The sequence below is a fragment of the Rattus norvegicus genome, chromosome 14 (genome assembly GCF_021556685.1).
Source record: "Rattus norvegicus strain SHRSP/BbbUtx chromosome 14, alternate assembly SHRSP_T2T, whole genome shotgun sequence".
NCBI lineage: Eukaryota > Metazoa > Chordata > Mammalia > Rodentia > Muridae > Rattus > Rattus norvegicus.
The window spans coordinates 35,347,094-35,369,063 of record NC_141547.1 but is presented as its reverse complement, the minus strand read 5'-3'; the positions used below and the strand labels follow the sequence as shown (position 1 = coordinate 35,369,063).

Genomic DNA, 21,970 nt, shown 5'->3' with positions numbered 1-21,970 from the left:
ACATGGAGGAGTCCCACAGACACCACACAAGGGGAGGATATCACAGACAATTGCATTATTTGTTTGTTTGTTTGTTTGTTTCAATGGGATTTTATTTGTTTGATTGGTTGACTAGTTTAGGGAGATGGTTGGTTGGATGGTTAGTTGGTTGGCTGGCTGGTTGGTTGGTTTAGAGATGGTTGGTTGGGTGGTTAGTTGGTTGGTTGGTTGGTTGGTTGGCTGGTTGGTTGGTTGGTTGGTCGGTCGGTTGGTTGGTTCGTTGGTTCGTTGGTTGGTTGGTTGGTTGGTTGGTTGGTCGGTCGGTCGGTTGGTTGGTTGGTTGGTTTAGAGAGATGGTTGGTTGGTTGGTTGGTTGGTTGGTCGGTCGGTCGGTTGGTTGGTTGGTTGGTTTTGAGACAGTGTGTAGCCTAGACTGGCTGTCCAGGAACTCACAATATATCAGCCTGGCCTTCAACTCACAAAGATGCAGCTGTCTGTGCTTCCTGAGTACTAGGACTAAAGGCACACAGCACAGCACCCAGCTAGTTTGCCTGGTTGCCTAGTCTTGCTACATAGGCCTGGCTTCTCCTGCCTCAGCTTCTTAAATATAATGATAACGAGTCATAATGTCCAGAGTCACAGATACATTGTTAAGAAAACAAAATGCCAGAGACTCTATTACTGCTGAGATTGTTGTATAAAAATAATTATTTAACATTCTAGTTATATTATTCCTGGTGCCATTAAGAACCAGATTTGCAGATGAAGGAAATTAGTATACAATGAAAACTAAGTTGGGAATCTTAAGCTAGACAGGAAGTATCAGTACACTTGAACCCAGAACCTGCACTGTATTCTTAACAGCCTGGGAGAGCCTGCTGACACCAGGAATGGGGAGGAAATGTCAATCTAGGTAGCAGAGAAAGTATTGAACAAGCTATTCCAACTGAGTGACAAGTACATCTAGTACACTATAAAGGACTACAATGGTAAATATCACTCTTTTATAAACCACTGTGTAGTTCAAGAGTCCCCAAAACAAGGGATCAAACCAATTTTGTAAATAAAGTTTTATTAGAACACAACCTTGGTCGTTCGTTTACACTGACTAGTTGCTTTACCTTTACCTTAGCAACTGTCTAAGCCACAAGAGAGGAAAGGTGAAAGTCTTCAAACACAAACTAACATTACAGGAAAAAACAAAACAAAACTTTCCAACCCTTACTTTGGGGGGAGAGCTGGGGAGGGGATTTAGGAGGGGAGACACTTGGTGTAATCCCTAGACAGACACTTGGTGACAGACACAGACCTGACTAAAGTAATCAGACCTTAATATGATTAAGTATCAAGACCCAAGCTCTGTCCCAGTTATCAGAAGACACAAAGGACAGGTGACAGTATCTTATCTGCTCTGTTGCCAGGAACCTCCACCTCTAAAGAGGACCCAGCTACTTACTGTTTTTCGGAAAAAAAGGGGAGGGAGACAGGGCTCAAGGGGAAGAACTTTATAGATCATTCAAGTGTGATGGGGAGGAGGGGCTTGCTATTTTTAAAACAGCCAGAGAACTTATCAGACTTAATCGTGACACTGTACCTTGAGCATTAGAATCTTCTATACTAAAATACAGAGACTTAAAGATTCATACTGAAAAATGCAAACGTGTGGGATTTTGCTTCAAAATCACACAGGCAGGAGAGGAGAGTTATTGAGGAGAAATAAGTTGCCTATGACCCAATAATAACCTCTTCTGGAGGATTAACACAAAGGATGTCTACCAGTCTACTCTGCATATAATTTCTCACTAGTGGTGATTTCAAAATAGCAAAAGACAAAGAAATAAAAATTCTTCGGACATAAGGAAAAAAAAACAAAAAACTCCTGATCTAAAAGGAAGAGCTTGATTTTGATACCACAGGAAGGAAACAGTCCTGAGTCCCAAGCCAAGATGAGGTGGAAGACAGAAGTGGGGGAGTGAGGGAGGTACAGAACTCGGGGTTCAATCTGAGGGCACTAAGGCTAGTGGATGGCTTTCAGCTGCTCCTAGTCTTCAGAAGACACCTGTATTTTTTTAAGGGTTCTAGGGCTGGAACCACTGATCTAAGATATACTGACCCTGAAAAACACCTAAGGGGAAAATAATGGATACCAGGCAAGCCCAGGAAATCCAAGCACCACAAATACAGTGGAGAACGGTAGAACGAGGGACAGAAAGAAAAACTGGGCCAAATAAGGAGAGTCCTGAAGGTCAGGAGAGGAGAAGACTAAGAATGCAGGAAGAAAAGGATGAAAGGCACCGACTTGCAGAGAGAGGTACCAGCTGAAAAATAATCTAATAGCAGTGTGTGGTTTGAAAGAAAATGGCTCCCATAGACCCATAAAGAGTGAGTGGTCCTACTAGGAGCTGTGGCCTTGTGGGAGTGGATGTGGCTTTGTTGGAGGAGGTGCATCACTAGGAAGAAGGCTTTGAGGTACTCAAGCCAGACCCAGGGTCACTTTTTCCTGATGCCTGCCAATCCAGATATAAAACTCACAGCTATCTCTCCAGTACCGTGTCTGCCGGCACACCATCATACTTCCTGCCATGACGATAATGGACTGGACCTCTAAAACTGTAAGCCAAACCCAATTAAATACTTTCCTTTATAACAATTGCCACGGTTACAGTGTCTCTTCATGGCAATGGAAACCCTAAGCAGGTATCTTATTCCTATCTCAAAACTTACTAAACGATAGATCAAAACTGTCTCACCAGATGGGAGAGAGAAGAAAATATATCTTCAATTAAAAAAATAAAATCAAAATTCTTTCAATTTTTTCATTGAACTAACAAGGTATTAAAATATTTAAAAAAAATAAATTCACTTGGGGTTGGGGATTTAGCTCAGTGGCAGAGCACTTGCCTAGCAAGCACAAGGCCCTGGGTTCGGTCCCCAGCTCCGGAAAAAAAAAAAAAAAAAGAAGGAAAAAGAAATTCACAAATAATTAAATTGAATCATTGTGTGCATGAGAAAAGTGATATCTAAGGCTAATTAGTTTACACTCTTTAAAAAGCCAGTTGATGGGAGCTGAACCACATGGACCCCTTCTCCACTGTGTGGCTGAGGGCTCCATCTGAGGTGAGGCTTCCTACTGATGACTTCTTTGTGATGCTAAAGTCCCTCCCCATTTTCATTCATTAACAGCAAGCACTCGGTAACCTATTTCAACCAGTTCATTGATTAAGGTCTCCCATTTCAGCCCTGTGTTCTGCTCAGTCTTCTTCCTCTGCCCTTCCTGCCCAAAGTTGTGTTCTGAGTAAACTTCATGTGTGGAAAGGAACAGGTGAGGCGAGGCATTAAAAGGAGCTGACGTCACACACCTCTCTGTGACTGCCATGAGGGTTTGCATGATTTCCAATCACAAGGACTTGAAGGAATTGTGAAGAACCGAAGCCTACCAAGTTCACACGAGGCCGTGTGTCTGACTGTTCTTACTCTGGACTGTACAGTAACTACGCTGAGTCTCCCCCAAGGGAATTAATAAAGCACTTTTAAGGTAGAGGGGGACTTGGGAGACCGCCTGCCCAGAATGTGAGCAGTAATGTTCAGCAAATCAGAGACCCAGGCATAGCAATGGTAGAAGAGGAAGCAGCCATTACAGGCTCTCTCTTTCTCTGCATTCCTTTGCTTTACCTTTCTACTATGATGGTTCTCTGCCAGAGGCTTAAAAGCTGTGAGGTTATCTGACTGCAGCCTGGTGCCTCCGAAACCATGAGCCCCCCAAAACCATTCCTCTTTTTAACGTGGTTTTGCTCCAGTATTTTGTCACAGCAGTGAGAAGTGACTCGTGTAACTATTTTTATCGTTATTGTTACTAATATTAGGTAGGTGCCACGTTATTGTAGCAAGGCAGGACAGAAAGGCTGTTTAAAAGCTTCCCAAAAACCCATGTTACTGCTCCTTTTAGATGTAGCTCAGGAGAAATTAGCAAATCAACAGTGACTTATATAAAAAAAGAAAGAGGGCCTGGGAAAGGCAGTTGAAAGAACAATTCCCATCATCCCTTAAAGGGCTGAGCACCAAGCCTGACAGCCCAAGGCCCATCCACAGGACCCACCCAACAGAAGGGTAGAACCAACTCTTGCCACCTCCACACCACTGTGCACTTGCATTTGCCCAATCACGTACTCAGACAGGAAATAAACAAACTTCATTTTCTTAAGGTACAGCCTTACCACTTAGAGACTGAGGGTGAGGCACAGCGTTGGTAGAAAAGACACCGAATTTGGAAAGGATCCATCTAGAAGCTTCTCCAGCCTGGGGCTTGAACTTCACAGGCACTGAAGAGGGCGCGCTGGGAAAAAGCAGCAGGGTGACTCCAGATATGTAGCAGAGTGTGGAATGTCGAAGGCTGGAAGGCAGAAATGTGGAGTTGGTTACTCCTAACATCTGGGGCTCAAGAAAGCTCTTAGCACCTTATCAGCTGCCATGTAACATGTTACTAATAATAAAAGTATTGCGATTCACAATTTGGTCCAAAACTTGCCTATTTAAAAAAAAAAAAATTCGCTCAGGGCTGGGAATGTTACTCAGTGACAGAGCCCTTTCCCAACAGACATCCTCACAGGTTCTATCCCCAACAGCATAAAAAGGAAGATTTAAAACGGGGTGGGGGGTCAAGGCTGGTTTGGTGGCTCGCACCTTTAGTCCCAACACTCAAGAGGCAGAGACAAGCAGCTCACTGTACCTGCAGGGCCAGCCTAGTCTTCCATAGCCAGTTCCAGGCCAGTCAGAGATACACAGTAAGAGCCTGTCTCAAAAACAAAAACAAAAAGAGTATCCAACTGTCCATATGGAGATACAGGAAACTGAGAATTAACCTTGAGGGCCCTAACTTAAGAAACTTATGTTTCTTTTCCAGGCCATTATCTTTCTCAAGTGTGTTACAATCTTAAAGGAAATGCCAGTCATAGTTACTTGTTTCTTAGGGAAGCAGGGTCATGGTAGTGTTTCTTTAGCTTAAGGACACAGCATCTGGGGACTTGGGACAATGAGCCTGGAGCTACCTTTCTTCCTACACAGGGCCCTGTAAGGCGCAGGTGTTCTACAATGCTGGGGGTGGTTTCAGTATGCTAGTGCTGAGGTCTGTAACTAACCAGTGACCTCGGAAATACCACCCTACGCATACAACCGCACGTGCGAAGCGACAGCTGGACGGCCAGATTAGTGTGGGGCCACTTGTAAAAGGAAAACAGAAAACAGCCCAAAAGGATGGGTTAAAAACTAAACAGAAATTGCCTATGCATTCCACACAGCTGGGAAATACAGATGGGCTGTGAGCAGCCATGAGAAGACCACCTGGCAACATTAAATCAGCGAGCTACGGAACACTATGGTACATTCTGTGTTTAAGAAAATAGCATGTTACGTTGGGCGTGGTAGTGCAGGCCTATAATTCTAGCACATGGAGTGGGGGAATGTGGAGGCAGGAGGATCAGGAGTTCCATATAATGTGTTAGACCCTGTCTCAAAAGCACTTAAAGTCACATGAGATGTGGGTCAATTGGTTACCACAGAGGACGTAAGGACACGGGGATAGCAGAGGTATGGGTTCTGTGTTATTGGATCAAGTTTCCAAAATAAGCTGATTCCTCCAGTTTCATAAAGTCATGTAGCCCAGGGTCACTTTTTCTGAAAAGCCCATGGCCACTTCCCTCCTCGTCCATCAGGGGGACCCCCTTGCTGTTGGTCGCAATCCAACATACGCCAAGCGCAGACAGGATACTGGCACACCATCAGCCACTGAACCTGCAGATTCTACCCTGGGCACCCTGAAATCCCGCTGTTGTTCATGTCCTCGATGCTGGGGGAGGTCTAGAAAGGCACCAGGACACACCGCTAAGACTGACAAATCAGGTGTGACAGGGACTCTCTGAAATGTCCCCAGCTCTGACTCCAGAACTCAAAACACACTACATGCAATGCTGTTTTTATTCCTTCCCAAAAGAAAAGAAAAATGGCGAGAAATGTAAACATCTCAAGTAGAAAAAGAAAAGTATGGCTTCCTTGGAAAGTTTGCCATGTATTATTATTTTTATTATTTTTATTTTTTATTTTCATTTTATTATTTTATTATTATTATTATTTTATTAATTCTTGATAGGTTTGTATAACGTATTTGATTCGGATTCACCTCCCTCCTGACCCTTCCCAGATTCACCCCCACTTCCCTATCCACCCGACCTTGTGTGCTTGTTTTTTAAACTCAAGGCCAATTTGCTATCCAAATATTCTTCTGAGTGTGGCCTTCCCCTGGGGTGCGGCAACTCAGCAGGGCTGGACCCCCATACCAGCACCTAGCAGCTGCTGACAGGGCAGATGTCAGGTCCCGCTCCCCTCTCCATGCTGAGGTTTGATCTGTCTTGGGCTACGCAGGTCTGGCGTGTTCTGTCAGGACCACTGTGAGTCCGTATGTACAGCTGCCCTCGTGTGTCCAAAACACACCGTTTCCTTCCGTCATCTGCTGCCTCCCGCTCTTACACTGTTCCTTTTCTGCAATGACCCCTGAGCCCGGGGAGCAGGAGCTCGGTATAGATGCTCCCTTTAGGGCTGAGCATTCTGAATCCTCAAGTTTTCAGTGCCTTCGCAAATTACGGGTCTCTGTTAATCACCGTCTACTGCAAATAGAAGCTTCTCTGTTTCTACTCTGTCCCTGAACCACTGTGGTGTAGTATAAAAATCTCAAAAAAATAACTCAAGATTAAAAAAAAAAAAAGAGGAGAATGGAAGAGACATTCCTTAGTACAGTAAACTTAAGACAGTCTCAGAGATAACGCTCAGACATCTTACTGAGCAAAGAGGGAGGGCCAGGACTCAGACATGGCTTATTCACCAGTGCACACAGTGCTGGTGTACAGGAGGCGCCTAGTATACAGAGAATTGTTGCCAGTAGCAAGGACAGGGTTCTTCTGAGAGGCAATCGCAGATGCACAAAACCAAACTAAATTCAAAATATGGAGGGAAAATGCTTTTATTTCTAGACAGTGGTTTTAAACAAGTGATGTTTCCCTTACACTTTTCTCCAAAGATTCGTTATTATGATAATCAGAAGAAAAAAAAAACACTTTTAAAAGTAAAATCTCGAGAGGACGGTATTATGGATGAATGTATGCGCCCCATCCCTAGACTCACATTCTGACACACTGACCCCAGCAGAGGATGTGGGGACTTTCAGGGGCAGTCAGGTCATGAGGGTTCCCAGAATGGGAATGCTACTGTTACTAAAAGCACAGGAGAGCTTGCTTCTGCTATCTACCAAACCAGGAAGTGGGCTCTGGCCAGACACCAGGTCTGCCTTGATCACAGACTTCTCCACCTCCAGGACTGAAAACCTGACTCACCAGTCTAAGGTTTGCCTTGCCAAATCCCGACCTGAGGCTGATGGTGCTAAACAGTAAGAACATGGCTAAAACCCTCACACACTGCTAGTAGGAAGAGAAAGTCAGAGATCAACTCCAGAAAACTCTATATGTTCCTCAAAGAAGAAACACCACCCAGGGTTTCCACTCTTGGGTGTACAGACACAAAATGATAAGATATGCCCCCACAGAAATTCATGAATACCTGTTCATTGTACCATTTTATACAATGGCCAAATGGTCAAAATAACCAAATGTTAGCTACCATATATATGATATACATACACACACACAAACATATACACACACACATATACACATACACACATACATACAGACACACACACACACACAGACATACAAACACACACACAGACACACACACATACACACACATACACACACATACACACATACATAGACACACACATACACACATACACACAAACACACACACATACACACACATAGACACACACATACATACAAACACACACACATAAACACACCACACACATACAAATACACATACAAACACACACACATACAAACATACACAAACACACACACACACACATACACACACACATATATAAACACACACACACACTCAAACTTTATGAATAACCGAACATGTGCCACATCATATATTTCCTTGTGCTGATATAGAACAGTAAGACCTTGGCTCTAAACATAATGCCAGACTTCTGTCTCTAAAAGCAGGAGGAGGCCATGGCTTCTGTATTTCAGCTTCCACAGAGGCTATCAGAGTCAGAGTATTAATCTTATTTTTTTACCAAAAGAGCTACATGGCAGCCAGTAATAAAATCTGTTCTATAATCTGCTAAGGTCAGTTATATTTATTATAATTATGTAATTTAGTCAAGCATCACATCAAGAATGAGTATAAAAAGAAAATGTTTTGTCTCTAGAAATGAATTTTTGTAATCTAAAGGAAATCCCTCTAAAAAACATTATACAGAAAAGGCCTTGACTGTATTTCAAAAGACTGCCAAATTTAAAACATTAATATATTTAGTCATAGAAGGTTTAATGTACTTTCCATTTTATTTCAAACAAGCGTGTGTGTGTGTGTGTCTGTGTGTGTGTGTGTGTTTATGGGACCTGTGCACATACACATGTGTTTGCATGTGCCCTTAAGCAAGTGCCCTTAAGCAAGTGCATGTACAGGACTGAAGTTGCTCCGTGTCTCCCTTGGTCTCTCTGCAGCGTATTCGCTGACACAAGGTCTCTCTGAAGCATAGCTCATCAACTCTGCCTGCGCCCCAGCCAGCTTTCTCTGAGGAGCTCCTTCCTGTCTTGGCCTCCCCAGGACTGGGCTCACAGGAGACCACAAACCTGCCCTGCTTTGATGTTACTGAAATCCAACCTCTCTGTGGTCCTCACGCTTGTCAGCGAGCACTTCATCCTCTGAGCCATCGCCCCAGCCCCTTTAGTGAGTTTCCTATTTAACCAATCAGCTGCCAGTGTATCACGCAGTAATGTTGTACAAGAAAACGTCTGCAGTTACTGAATATGGAAGAGTCAGGCTGTTTTTGTTTTTGTTTTTGTTTTTTTCTGTTTCATGTTGCTTTAAATGCTTTAAAGCCAGGAAGTCAAGTACCCTAGGAGGGCCTCAATCTCATTATGTCTGTAGCTGAGATTAACCTTCGACCCCTAAATCCTCCTGCTTTCACCTCCAAAGTGCTAGGGACATCACCAGCCTAGCCATGTACGTCCTTTCCTGAGACTAGATTCAGGGACTAGCCTCGGTGGGTCAGCAGGTCAAAGCACTGCCTGCTCTTGCAGGAGACTGAAGTTCAATTCCCAGCAGCCACAGCAGCTAACAACTGTCTGACTCAGTGTAGAGAACGCCAGGGCCTTTTCCGCCTTACTGGTAATGCAGGCACATGGTACACAGACATATATGAAGGCAGAACAGCCTGTGTATGTAAAACGAAAACGAGTAAACCTTGCTTCCAAAGGACTAGCACTTAGTACTAGTACTCTGAAGAGAGCCTGACCCTCCAGAGACCCTCTGAAGCCATTGGCTCGTGTCTCCATGCCAGCTGCATCCCCATCATCTCAATGGCACCCCATCTCTCCACCCAGAAGCAGCTCAGTGTCAACACTGTGCGTTCAACTCAGACCACTCAAGAACCCCCTTCCCATGCACTTCAGCGCCCAGACATTTTACACACTGAATCTAACTCTCCTTTATCAAAGTTAACCTGCATCTCACCTATGTATTCAGGTGACCGGTTTTGGTTTTGGTTTTGTTTTGTTTGTTTGTTTGTTTGTTTGTTTTCCAAAAACACAAAGAAGCCTGAGAACTGAAGGAGAGTCTTCCTCACTCCTCACATACCCTCACACATGCTCCCCCAACCTCACCCCCTCCCAGAACCACACATCTCCGACTCCCCTTTAAAAAAAAAAAATTATTCCTACACTCTTTATTGTTGGCTTGTTGTTGTTCTTGAGGGAGATGCTCTCTCCCACCATCATATCAGCTCCAAGGTGTAACCCAGGGCGGGCATCAGGCTCAGTACCTTTACCTGTGGAGCCCCCTCAGCGGCCGCCCCTCTCACTCCACTTGTCACGAGACTCCATCATGAGCTGTGACTCCCAAGCCCTGTAGCACTAAAATAGAAATTTTTCCCCCACTTGACCACAACAGAAGGCCGTGGGGGAATCCTCCGGGCCTCGGCCCTCTCTTTGGGGACTTGACTGGATCTCAAGCACTGCTTGCTAAGGCACAGTTCTGTCATGGGTGCCCACCAAGCAGCTGGGGACTCGCTGTCCCGGGAGTCGAGATCATAATGAAAGAGACAAAACCACCACTCTGTGCCCCGAATGTCCTCTGGACTCTGCTCCATACAGATGCATCCCACACACTCCCACACCTACATCTCTGGGCCTTTCGGTGACCTGGAATGTCCTGCCTTTGTGTCTGCGAATTGAAACACTTCTAAAAATGTTTTTAAAGTAGAAAGCCACTCACCCCGCTCCCGAGTCTCAGGCTTCTCAACTGCCAGATGAGAACAATGCTCTCATGGGCTATTTCACAAGGATTTCCGAGAGCTGTGAAAGCATCCTGAGTGTTGTTCAGAGTAAACTTTGAACAGTAGCTGGCAGGTGCCACTCAACAGGTTTGTATCTTTGTCCCACAAACACAATGAGGACCCAAGAAGTATTTTCTCAATTGATGGGACAATAGAAAATGTCTTTTCCAGCTAGCCTGCACTCTTTGCTCTCCAGAAAACAGCCTGCGGGCGGTTTGACACCTCTGAGAAGGATAGAGGATTCCTGATAGAGCTTTCATTTGATGGGAATCTCGCAGACACAGGACGACAGAACGGAGGCCCACTGCTTGATGCTGGGTCGCTTGATTCACTCACACTTAGGGAAAAGGAGGGAAGGGGACATAGTGCATGCATATATACTTTTTTTTACTGTGTGACGGACATCTAACGTGGTCCTTTCCCATCATACGGTTGTCCAGATGCCGCCACCATCTGTGTCCAGAACCCTCCTGATCTTGCAAAACTCAGTACCTGTGACACAGTGATGCCCCATCACCCTGCCCTGGCCCTTTACAGCCTCACTGTCACAATGAAGTGATGACTTGGGGTACCTCATGCAATTGGAATCGCAGCTCCCCCCTGCCCTTTGGGGGTCCAGTTTATTTCGGGGTTTATATATATTATTTTGTTTTTCATCAAAATCTTCAAAACCACTCAAGGACACAGCTTAAGTACACTGAAACTGCCGTGTGTTACTGACACTGCCCCGAAGATGAACTGGTTACCCATAGGTGCTCTGTGAATATTTACATCAATATGCCATCCAGGGGTAACAATCGTGCAACACAACTACGCACCTATCTCCCTTCTGGCTGGTTAAAACTATTATGTTTCAAAGTTATTACAAACAAAATACAACTGGGTGTGGTGGTTTATGCCTTTAATCCCACCATTCAAGGGAAGAAGAGGGCAGATCTCGAGAGTCTGAGGCTCAAGGCCAGCCTGGTCTACATAGTGAGTTCCAGGACAGGCAGAGTTACATAGTGAGACTCTGTCTCAAAAACAAACAAAAACTATATATATTTTTCTAACTTTCTTATTTTTCTTCCCAAACTAATGATACAAGCTACCTCTGCAATTAGAAGAATGATGTGGAAAGAAACTGGGTTCTTTTAAGGGCCTCCAATAAATCTCTACTTACAATCAAAGTCTACATGTCCTATTAAACTGTTGTTTTCAGAAAGTAATTTCTTTTGATCACAGTCTGAAAAATGTTAGTTAAAAAAAAAAAAAAAAAAGTACTGTGTTCGCAAAATAACTTCATCCTCACTCATGCAGCAAGAAGCCAGCAGTTTCCGTTTTGTGGGAAACAATGGGCCTTGAGAAACACATTCCCAGTTAAATGTCTTTTGCATTTTCCACACACAATTGGTTCAACTTCCTAATAATCGCCATTTACCAGAAATGCAAAAGATAAAAATCTATCCTGATACACAAAGAGACTAAGCCAACTGGAGAAAGAGAAATGCCAGTGGCAAAGGCTCCCTGGGGAGGGTGAGGAGAGTCACAACTCCCAAGCCAGCACAAACATCTCCCAGCTACTGTTTAAGGCTGAGAAGGGCCACTTCAAGGTGACACGACTCTCCTTTCTTCCTTCCTATGGAGGGGTCACAGGCATGAGCAAGCCCATGGTGTCTAACATTCCCTCCACCATAAGGGAGCAGGGGGAGGCCCCTCAGCTACTTTAACATTTTTGTCTCTGTTTATGATTTCTGAAAAAGCCCTCCAATGTCTCTATGATAAAAAGCCCTCCAAACAGTGGTCTTTGATAAGAGTTCTTTCCTTCTTCTTGCTCTCCTTCCCCAATCCCACCTGCACTCCACAAGAGTCACTGTTCCCAAGTCCCTCCAGTTCATGAAACTCAGAGGTCAGACTCCAGCCCAAATCTTCAGTGCACTCAAAGGCACCATGTTTCTCTCCATATTTAAAAAGACTTTTCAGGGGTTGGGGATTTAGCTCAGTGGTAGAGCGCTTGCCTAGCAAGCGCAAGGCCCTGGGTTCGGTCCCCAGCTCCGAAAAAAAAAAAAAGAAAAAAAAATTAAAAAGACTTTTCTTCACTTGAATTGCAAAATGTCAGCTTTATTCTTCTTGTTTTATGAGACTTGGATCTTGCTATGTGTCCCTCCTGCTGCCTCGGACTCCAGGAGTGCTAAGACCAGCAGCATAGCTCTATACACCAGCTGCTCAGGGACTTTGATTGACAGAGGTCAGTCCCCAACCTCCTGCCCACTGACATGAGCCCTCTGTGACAAATCCTGGAGAGCTTACATTCAAATCTGGCTATGCCAGTACGGAGATCATATCTCTCATCTAACGCCCAGCCTCACAAATACAGCCATCCATAGAGACCCCACCTAAATGATCCTAAACTTATCAGTGAGTGCATACCATTTCTGTTCTTTTGTGACTGGGTTACCTCACTCAGGATGATATTTCTAGTTCCATCCATTTGCCTAAGAATTGCATGAAGTTGTTGTTTTTAATACTGAGTAGTACTCCATTGTGTAAATGTACCACATTTTCTGCATTCAATTAGTCTGCTGAGGGACATTTGGGTTCTTTTCAGCTTTTGGCTATTATAAATAAGGCTGCTATGAACATAGTGGAGCATGTGTCCTTATTATATGTTGGGGCATCTTTTGAGTGTATGCTGGGTCCTCAGGTAGTACTATGTCCAATTTTCTGAGGAACCTCCAAACTGATTTTCAGAATGGTTGCACCAACTTGCAATCCCACCAACAATGGAGGAGTGTTCCTCTTTCTCCACATCCTTGCCAGCATCTACTGTCACCTGAGTTTTTTATCTTAACCATTCTGACTGGTGTGAGGTGGTATTTCAAGGTTGTTTTGATTTGCATTTCCCTGATGACTAAGGATGTTGAACATTTCTTTCAGGGCTTCTCAGCCATTCCATATTCTTCAGTTGAGAATTCTTTGTTTAGCTCTGTACCCATTTTTTAATAGGATTATTTGAATCTCTGGAGTCTTGAGTTCTTTTATATATTAGATATTAGCCCTCTATGGGATGTAGGATTGGTAAAGATCTTTTCCCAATCTATCGGTTGCCATTTTGTCCCATTGACAGTGTCCTTTGCCTTACAGAAGCTTTGCAATTTTATGAGGTCCCATTTGTTGACTCTTGATCAACATAAGCTATTGGTATTCTCTGTTCAGGAAATTTCCCCTGTGCCTATATGTTCAAGACTCTTCCCCACCTTCTCTTCTATTAGTTTCAATGTATCTGGTTTTATGTGGAAGTCTTTGACCCACTTGGACTTGAGCTTTGTATAAAGAGATAAGAATGGGTCAATTTGCAATCTTCTACATGCTGACCTCCAGTTCAACCAGCACTATTTGTTGAAAATGCTGGCTTTTTTCCATTGGATAGTTTTAGCTCCTTTGTCAAAAGAAATTGGAGAGAGCATATACTAACAGCTTGACAGCATACCTGAAAGCTCTAAAACAAAAAGAGGCAAATACACTCAAGAGGAGTAGACAGAAGGAAATAATCAAACTCAGAGCTGAAATCAACCAAGTAGAAACAAAAAGAACTATACAAAGAATCAACAAAACCAGAAACTGGTTCTTTGAAAAAAAAAAAAAATCAACAAGATAGATAAATCCTTAACTAGACTAACCAGAGGGCAGAGAGACAGTACCCAAATCAACAAAATCAGAAATGAAAAAAAGAAACATAACAACAGAAACTGAGGAAATTAAAAAAATTATCAGATCTTACTACCAAAGCCTATACTCAACAAAACTGGAAAATCTGGATGAAATGGACAATTTTCTAGACAGATACCAGGTACCAAAGTTAAATCAGGATCAGATAAACCATCTAAATAGTCCCATAACCCCTAAAGAAACTGAAGCAGTCATTAAAAGTCTCCCAACCAGGGCTGGAGAGATGGCTCAGTGGTTAAGAGCATTGACTGCTCTTCCAGAGGTCCTGAGTTCAATTCCCAGCAACCACATGGTGGCTCACAACCATCTGTAAAGAGATCCGATGCCCTCTTCTGGTGTGTCTGAAGACAGCTACAGTGTACTTATATATAATAAATGAATAAATCTTTTTAAAAAAAAAAAACTACCTGTAACTCTAGTTCCAAAGGCTCTGATGCCATCTTCTAGTGTCTGTGGGTTCAGATGTACATGCAGGTAAAACACACAAACACATAAATAAAACAGAACAATATTTAAAAAAAAAAAAAAAGTCTCCCAACCAAAAACAGCCCAGGATCAGATAGGTTTAGTGCAGAATTCTATCAGACTTTCAAAGAAGACCTAATACCAATACTCTTCAAAGTATTCCACAAAGTAGAAACAGAAGGAACATTACCCAATTCATTCTTTGAAGCCACAATTATGCTTACACCTAAACTACACAAAGACCCTACAAAGAAAGAGAAGTTAAGACCAATTTCCCTCATGAATATCAATGCAAAAATACTCAATAAAATTCTTGCAAACCAAATCTAAGAATACATCAAAATGATCATTTACCATGATCAAGTAGGCTTCATCCCAGGGATGGAAGGATAGTTCAATATATGGAAATCCATCAATGTAATCCACTATATAAACAAACTCAAGGAAAAGAACCACATGATCATTTCATTAGAGGCTGAGAAAGCATTTGACAAAATTCAACACCCCTTCATGATAAAAGTCTTGGAAAGAATAGGAATTCAAGGCCCATACCTGAACATAGTAAAAGCCATATACAGCAAACCAGTTGCTAACATTAAACTAAATGGAGAGAAACTTGAAGCAATCCCACTAAAATCGGGGACTAGAAAACTACAGCTGATAAACGACTTAAGCAAAATGACTGGATATAAAATTAGCTCAAATCAGTAGCCTTCCTCTACTCAAAGGATAAACAGACTGAGAAAGAAATTAGGGTAATGACACCCTTCAAAATAGCCACAAATAATATAAAATACCTTAGTGTGACTCTAACCAAGCCTAGTGAAAGATCTGTCTGACAAGAACTTCAAATCTCTGAAGAAAGAAATTGAAGAAGATCTCAGAAGATAGAAAGATCTTCCATGTTCATGAACTTGCAGGTTTAATATAGTAAAAAAGGCCATCTTGCCAAAAGCAATCTACAGATTCAATGCAATCCCCATCAAAATTCCAACTCAATTCTTCATAGAGTTAGAAAGAGCAATTTACAGATTTATTTGGAAAAGCAAAGAAGAAAAAAACCAGGATAGTGAAAACTATTCTCAACAATAAAAGAACTTCTGGAGAAATCACCATCCCTGTCCTCAAGCTGTATTACAGAGCAATAGTGATTTTTTAAAAAAGGCATGTTATTGGAACAGAGACAGCCAAGTAGATCAGCGGAATAGAATTGAAGACCCAGGAATGAACCTACACGCCTATGGTCACTTGATCTAATCTCAACTTTTAATATACCGAAATCTTTGCAAACACCACTGTGGTTCTTCCAACTGCTGAGGCCAAAGGCCAAGTAGTACCCCAGACACACACTCCTCAGGTTAGCATCTTTCCCAAATCTGATCAGACCACCCTACATCTGCTGCTACTTCAGTCGCTGCTAGTGTCTTCTCTGGCTCAAGCCCATGCTTAACACCCTGTTGCCTTCATGCTCCACATACACGAGGAAATAAATGAGCTCTCTTCCTTACTGTAGACACACCAGCTTTCCAGTGACAACAAATTCCCAGGGAGCCTGCCAGTGTAATGCTCCCTCTCCCTACATCCAGACCATTGCAAATGCTATCCCTCAACTCAAGCTAACCCTTGCCTGCCACACTCTCTGTAACCTGGCTTGCATTCTATATCCAAGGTCCACACTTGCCAGCCTGATGAGGCAGATGCTCCAAGGACGGCCAAGGTCACAGACACATCTCCCTACTCCCACGGCTCAATAATCACTTGTTGCCTAGATAAATCCTGCCCATGATGATACTAACTTGAAAAACATGCAGCGTCTCGCTAACATTTTACTCAATAAGATGAAGACTATCAACAATGCCCCGCATTCCCGGCTGACTAACTTTGAAGTGCAGTAAGCAGCAGAGTGACTGCGAGGGAGCTGAGCTGGCTTGAAACCTTCAATGCTAAAGCCTCTGTGTAGCTTTTCTTCCATGCTGAGATGCAACCCAAAATCTCCCAGAAAACGGTGTATTTTAAACCGGCTCCTCTCTTCCTATGAAGTAACCAAATCAAGCTACATGCAAACAAGCTTTGCAGGAGGACATGCTCTCAGAGGACAACCTAAGATAACAACCTGTTCCCTGTTCTAATGCCTGCCACAGTGACTGTCACAAAAGAGAATCCGCTCAGCTTAAAACTTAGAGGGGATAAACCCCACCCTGTGCCTAAAGTGGAGGCTGCTGACGTTTAGTTTTTTACACACATACATTTATCTATCTACCTATCATCTATCTATCTATCTATCTATCTATTGGGGGTCAAGTCATGTGCATGCCATGGCATTGGTGTAGTAGTCAGAAGTAGTCAGAGAGGAACTTTCTCTCTTTCCACCATGTTGGTTCCAAGGATCCAACTCAAATCCTGTGGCTTGACAGCAAGGGCCCTTAGCTTCCGAGTCACCTCCCTGGCCCCAAATCATGACTTTCTACACCAGTACTTTAAGGTAAGAATAAGGGGAGAGAGAGGGGAGGGAGGAAGGGGGCAGGGAAGCGCCCCACTCTGGCAGGCTAGCTCTTATCTATGGTCTGATAGCCTCCTGCTAGCTCACACCTCTACGATGAGCATGAGCGATGGAAAAAACAGCCCACCCGCAACCCCTCCCCCTCCCTCCATCGTTGGTTAAACTAAATATAGACTGCAATCTTCAACTGACTCTGTGTCCCCGAGAGAAAGGAAAGAAGTAATAACAAACTCCATCACAGCAGAGCAATGACAGGGCTGGGGCAGTTCTCCAGCACCAGACAGTGTGTGCAAGGAACACTCCTCACCTGTGAGAGGAGCCTGTAAAAGGGAAAGGCCAGCCCATGCTTACCTCCAACGCAAGTGGCCCTAGTGAGTTTCCCGCCAAAGGTGTGAAGGTAAAAACATCAGCTTTCTAAAACAGCTGTTCCTTCCAGGGATGATCAGAAATGGTGATTAAAAACACAAATGAGGGAGCTGGAGAAACTGCTCTATGTAAAACAGCTGGGCACTGTGGCTCTAATCCCATGTTCTAATCTCAGTTCTGGGGGATGGGGATGGGGGGTGGAAACAGACAGGTCTTGGAGTTCACTGGTCAGCCGGTCTAGCCAAATTGGTGAGCTGTGGGTTCTGTGAGACCCTGTCTCAAAACGTAAGATTGAGGACAACTGGGAAAGACGTCCAAATGATAGTATACACAGGTGCATTCACACGCCTATGTGTATAATACACACACAACCAAGATAAAACTTAGGAAAGGGTTTGTAAATGTTAGTGGTGAGATGTGAAGTGAGTCTTGGTTAAGTGACATTTGTCTCAGTGCTGCCATTTTTCTGGGCCGTGGTCTGTGGGAGTATTTACTTCACTGACACAGTGGACACTGACATAATTGAATCATGCTGGCCTGCTTATAGCCAACGCTAAGGCCAGCTAGCAGTCCCACGCTGGTCTACGGTAGGGAATGACTGAGCACAAGAACTGAAAGAAAGAAAGAAAGCTGAGGACAGACCAGTAAAGGTCAGAGGCAAACCTTGACTCTGTGGTACCCTGGAAGCCAAGTATTTCTGGCTAATCTGGCTAGCGTGTGGCAATTTGACAGGACCTGAAATCACCAGGCACACCTGGAAGTGTCTGGTTAGGTTACTCTCTGATTGTGACTGTGGCAGCTTACCTCAATTAAGTGGGAAGCTGTCCAAATTCAAAGAGTGCATCTAACAGCTGGGTAAGTGTATAGGTCAGGGAGGTTAAAGCTGGTCCGTGGTTGAAGCTTCTCCTGGAGGGGTGAGGGTATGAAGGCATCCTCTGTGCCATTGTATCTTCCAACTAGTCTCTTCTAAACATCTGAAGAAATATCTGTGTGGTGGCTCATTTTGTGTTAAGTTTTGGCTAGGCATGGTGCCAAGGTGACTGAACATATTTTTAATATGAGGCTAATATTTAAGTTAGTAGACTAAGGAAAACAAACTACACTCCGAGCCAGGCACAGTGGTACATGTGAGTAATTCCGATTACTCAGAAGGCTGAGTCAAGAGCATGGAAAGCCTGAGGCCAGCCTAGACAAGATACAGGGCCCTCAGCTCAAAACAAACAAAAAACCCAACAGCCTCCAAACTGTAGCTGAGAGTCATCCTGTCAGGTGAATACCTGACTGGAAAAAAAAACACTGACCTTTCCAGAAGACTAGTAAATTTTGCCAGCAGACCGACCAAATTGCACCTCTTTTCTGAGTCTCCGGCCTGCTAGCCTCCTCTGCAGACTTAAGACTTGCCAAGTCTCTACAGCCCTGGAGCTAACTCTTTAAAATGTTAAGATCTCTCATGTCTGTCAGGCTACACACACACACACACACGCACACACGCACAACCAGTTCACAATTTAGTCACTTTATTGAACTCTAATATAATCCAAATTAGCATCTGACTAGTGGATAAGTATACTAAGAACATGAAGACAGCCGGAAGCTCAGGCTATGCAAACAACATAGGCGAGACATTAGTAGGAGGGACGACTGCTAATGGGCAAGGAATGCCTTTTAGGGATGGAGAAAATGTTCTGAAATGTTTCAAATTGAGGGATAGCATGATACCACACTGTAAACATGCCCAAACCTGTTCTGTGACATGCTCTTTAAAAATGTTAGCTACTTTTGTGTGTATGAGGGTTTTCCCTGCATTTGCACCACATCCATGTGGTGCCCAAGGGAGGTGAGATGAGGGTGTGAGATCCACCAGAACTGGAGTTACAAAGGGTTGAGGCAACATAGTGCTCCCGGGTAAATGCGCTCACTGTTCACCCTCTCTCCAGCCTTGGATGACATACCTTTAAGGGGTGGATGCTATGGTATGTGAATTATACCTCAATAAAGTTGTTGTATACAATGAAGAAGAGGAGGGAGGAAGGGAAGAAGGGAGAGAGGGGAGAGGAAGGAAGAGACAGGCCTGTGAAACTAAGAAGTCTCATAAATCACGGTGACAATGTCAGCCCCTTCATAAGTTAATTACTGCTTACATGTTCAAAGGCATTAAGCTATACAGAGAACCTCAACGAATCTTAGAGAAGAGAATAACAAAGAATGCCAACAAATTAGTTACATGTGCCTGATTTAAAACAAAACAAAAACAAGGGCTGAGGAGCAAGTGGTTAAATAAAAGCTATGACATCTGAGAGAAGAGCAGCATGAGGCAAGCCAAGCAGGGAGGTGAGCAACTGGATCCCCACACACAGAAGCGGATGCAGGAAAACCTCGGGAAGAAGCCAAGAAGCCACCACGGGTTACACAGGCTGTTCCCCCCAAAACATAAATACATACAAATATCTCACACACACGCACACACGCACACTCACACATGCACACACACGCACACACGCACACACTCACTCACACACTCACACATGCACACACACGCACACACATACACATGGGCACACACACACACGCACACGCACACACACACGCACACACTCACACACTCACACACGCACACACTCACACACGCACATACTCACTCAGACACTCACACTCGCATACACACGCACACACGCACACTCACACACGCACACACGCACACTCACACACGCACACACGCACACTCACACATGCACACACTCACTCACACACTCACACATGCACACACACGCACACACATACACATGGGCACACACACACACGCACACACTCACACACGCACACACTCACACACGCACACACTCACTCAGACATTCACACTCGCATACACACGCACATACTCACACACACACTCACGCATTCACACACTACGTTAAGGGCATATGTGTAACAGTGCACCCGGACACACTACATTCTGCATTAAGGATACATATCTATGTGTCTTTCCCTAAAGTGAAACAAGCTCCAGGAATGAAAACCTTTGACTTGCAATAATGACCAAATTCAAAACCCCATCCCACATGGATTCTAATTACAGGGACCGTTTCAAATAATGAAAGCTTCTCACTATATTAACCGCAATGTTGCTAGTTGCAAAAGACTGGGATATTAACGTACTATGAAATCCCCAACAGTTCCCACCTACGCGGTAAGACATTACGTGACATACAGTACAAACAAAGGGTTGTATGGTGGGTTGGTGGCTTAGTGGTGAGCATAGCTGCCTTCCCAGAAGTACTTTTAAACAAGAACACGTCACGAACAATGTGCACAAACACAGATACACACTCAGGACACACGCATGTACAACACTGTTGGTGCGGGCGCCTGCACCGACACAACACAAAGCAGAGACAACAACGGCTTACAGAGAAACAGGAAGCTATAAGCACGATGAGAAATCCGGTGTGGCGACACCAAAAAGTGCCTTAGTGGAAAATGGTGAGAACTGAGATCTGATTTTCCTAGAACCAAATCATAATGAGATTGGAATGTGTGTGTTCAGGAATCAGGGCCAACGTGGTCAGAGAACTTTTAGTAGGTAGTAGTCAGGACAACTTGGTGGTCATCAAGTTTTAGAAAGCCACACGGAAGTGCCAGATACCAGAGGAAGGGAGGACTATGAAACAGATGCTGGTTTAGGTATCCTAATGGGGGCAGGAATGGCGAGGGAGGGAAACAGACTGCGAGCCGGAGATGACCAATTAAAAGGTGGCAGGTGCACAGAGTTCTCAGTGTCAGGGGGTGGCTTAATAAAGTCAGTGGATTCTTAACAGTGGTTAAAGAGGCGATTCATATCCCTACAGGATCTGAGCCGAGCGTGATGCCAACTAGAAACTGGAAGTACTAAGAGAACTGAATTTATTAGGAACCGGGGAGTAAATAGTTAATAAGGCTTTGAATGATGTCAACACAAAGAAATGGAGCTGATGGGTATGCGAGCTAGCCTGAGCGACCACTGAGTATTGAATACTCAGTGAAGTATCACGTGGTGCCTCTGTAAATGAATATACAACTATTTTTAATTTAACTTATTTTTACTTTATTTGTGGGTGTGCACACATGTGCATATGGGGCATGTATGTGCCACAGCACACACAGGAAGGTCAGAGGACAACTTGGATTCTTGACGTCCATTATGTGGGTCCTGGGGATGGAACTGAGGCCATCATGGTCTTTACCCACTGAGCCATTCACCAGACCAATAATTAGGTTTTCATGAAATATGTTCATTTTGTTTGATCATTTTCTTGAGACAGGATCTCAATATGTACTTTAGGCTGACCTCAAATTTACCATCGGCCTACCTTAGCCTTATGAATGTGCCACCATGCCAAATTTTTTTTAATTAAATGCAGCATCTTGATATGCAACCTCGCATGTCTCAAACTTGCATGTCTCTTGCTTCAACTTCCTGAGTGCTGAGATCCCAGAAGAGCAGCGCCTCGTCTGCC

At 43.9% G+C, this 21,970-nt stretch overlaps 1 protein-coding gene across 29 annotated transcripts in view; it reads right to left on the bottom strand.

The window, feature by feature from the left end:
* Fryl (FRY like transcription coactivator) overlaps nucleotides 1–21,970 on the bottom strand; it is a 233,939-nt gene that overhangs the window by 191,795 nt on the left and 20,174 nt on the right. For 26 of the 29 annotated variants that reach the window (XR_015636760.1, XR_015636762.1, XR_015636761.1 and 23 more), the window contains 1 exon segment: nucleotides 4,194–4,369. The exons of the other annotated variants lie outside the window; for them this stretch is intronic. The gene's annotated coding sequence lies outside the window, so the exon portion shown is untranslated. 29 annotated transcript variants of the gene reach the window in all.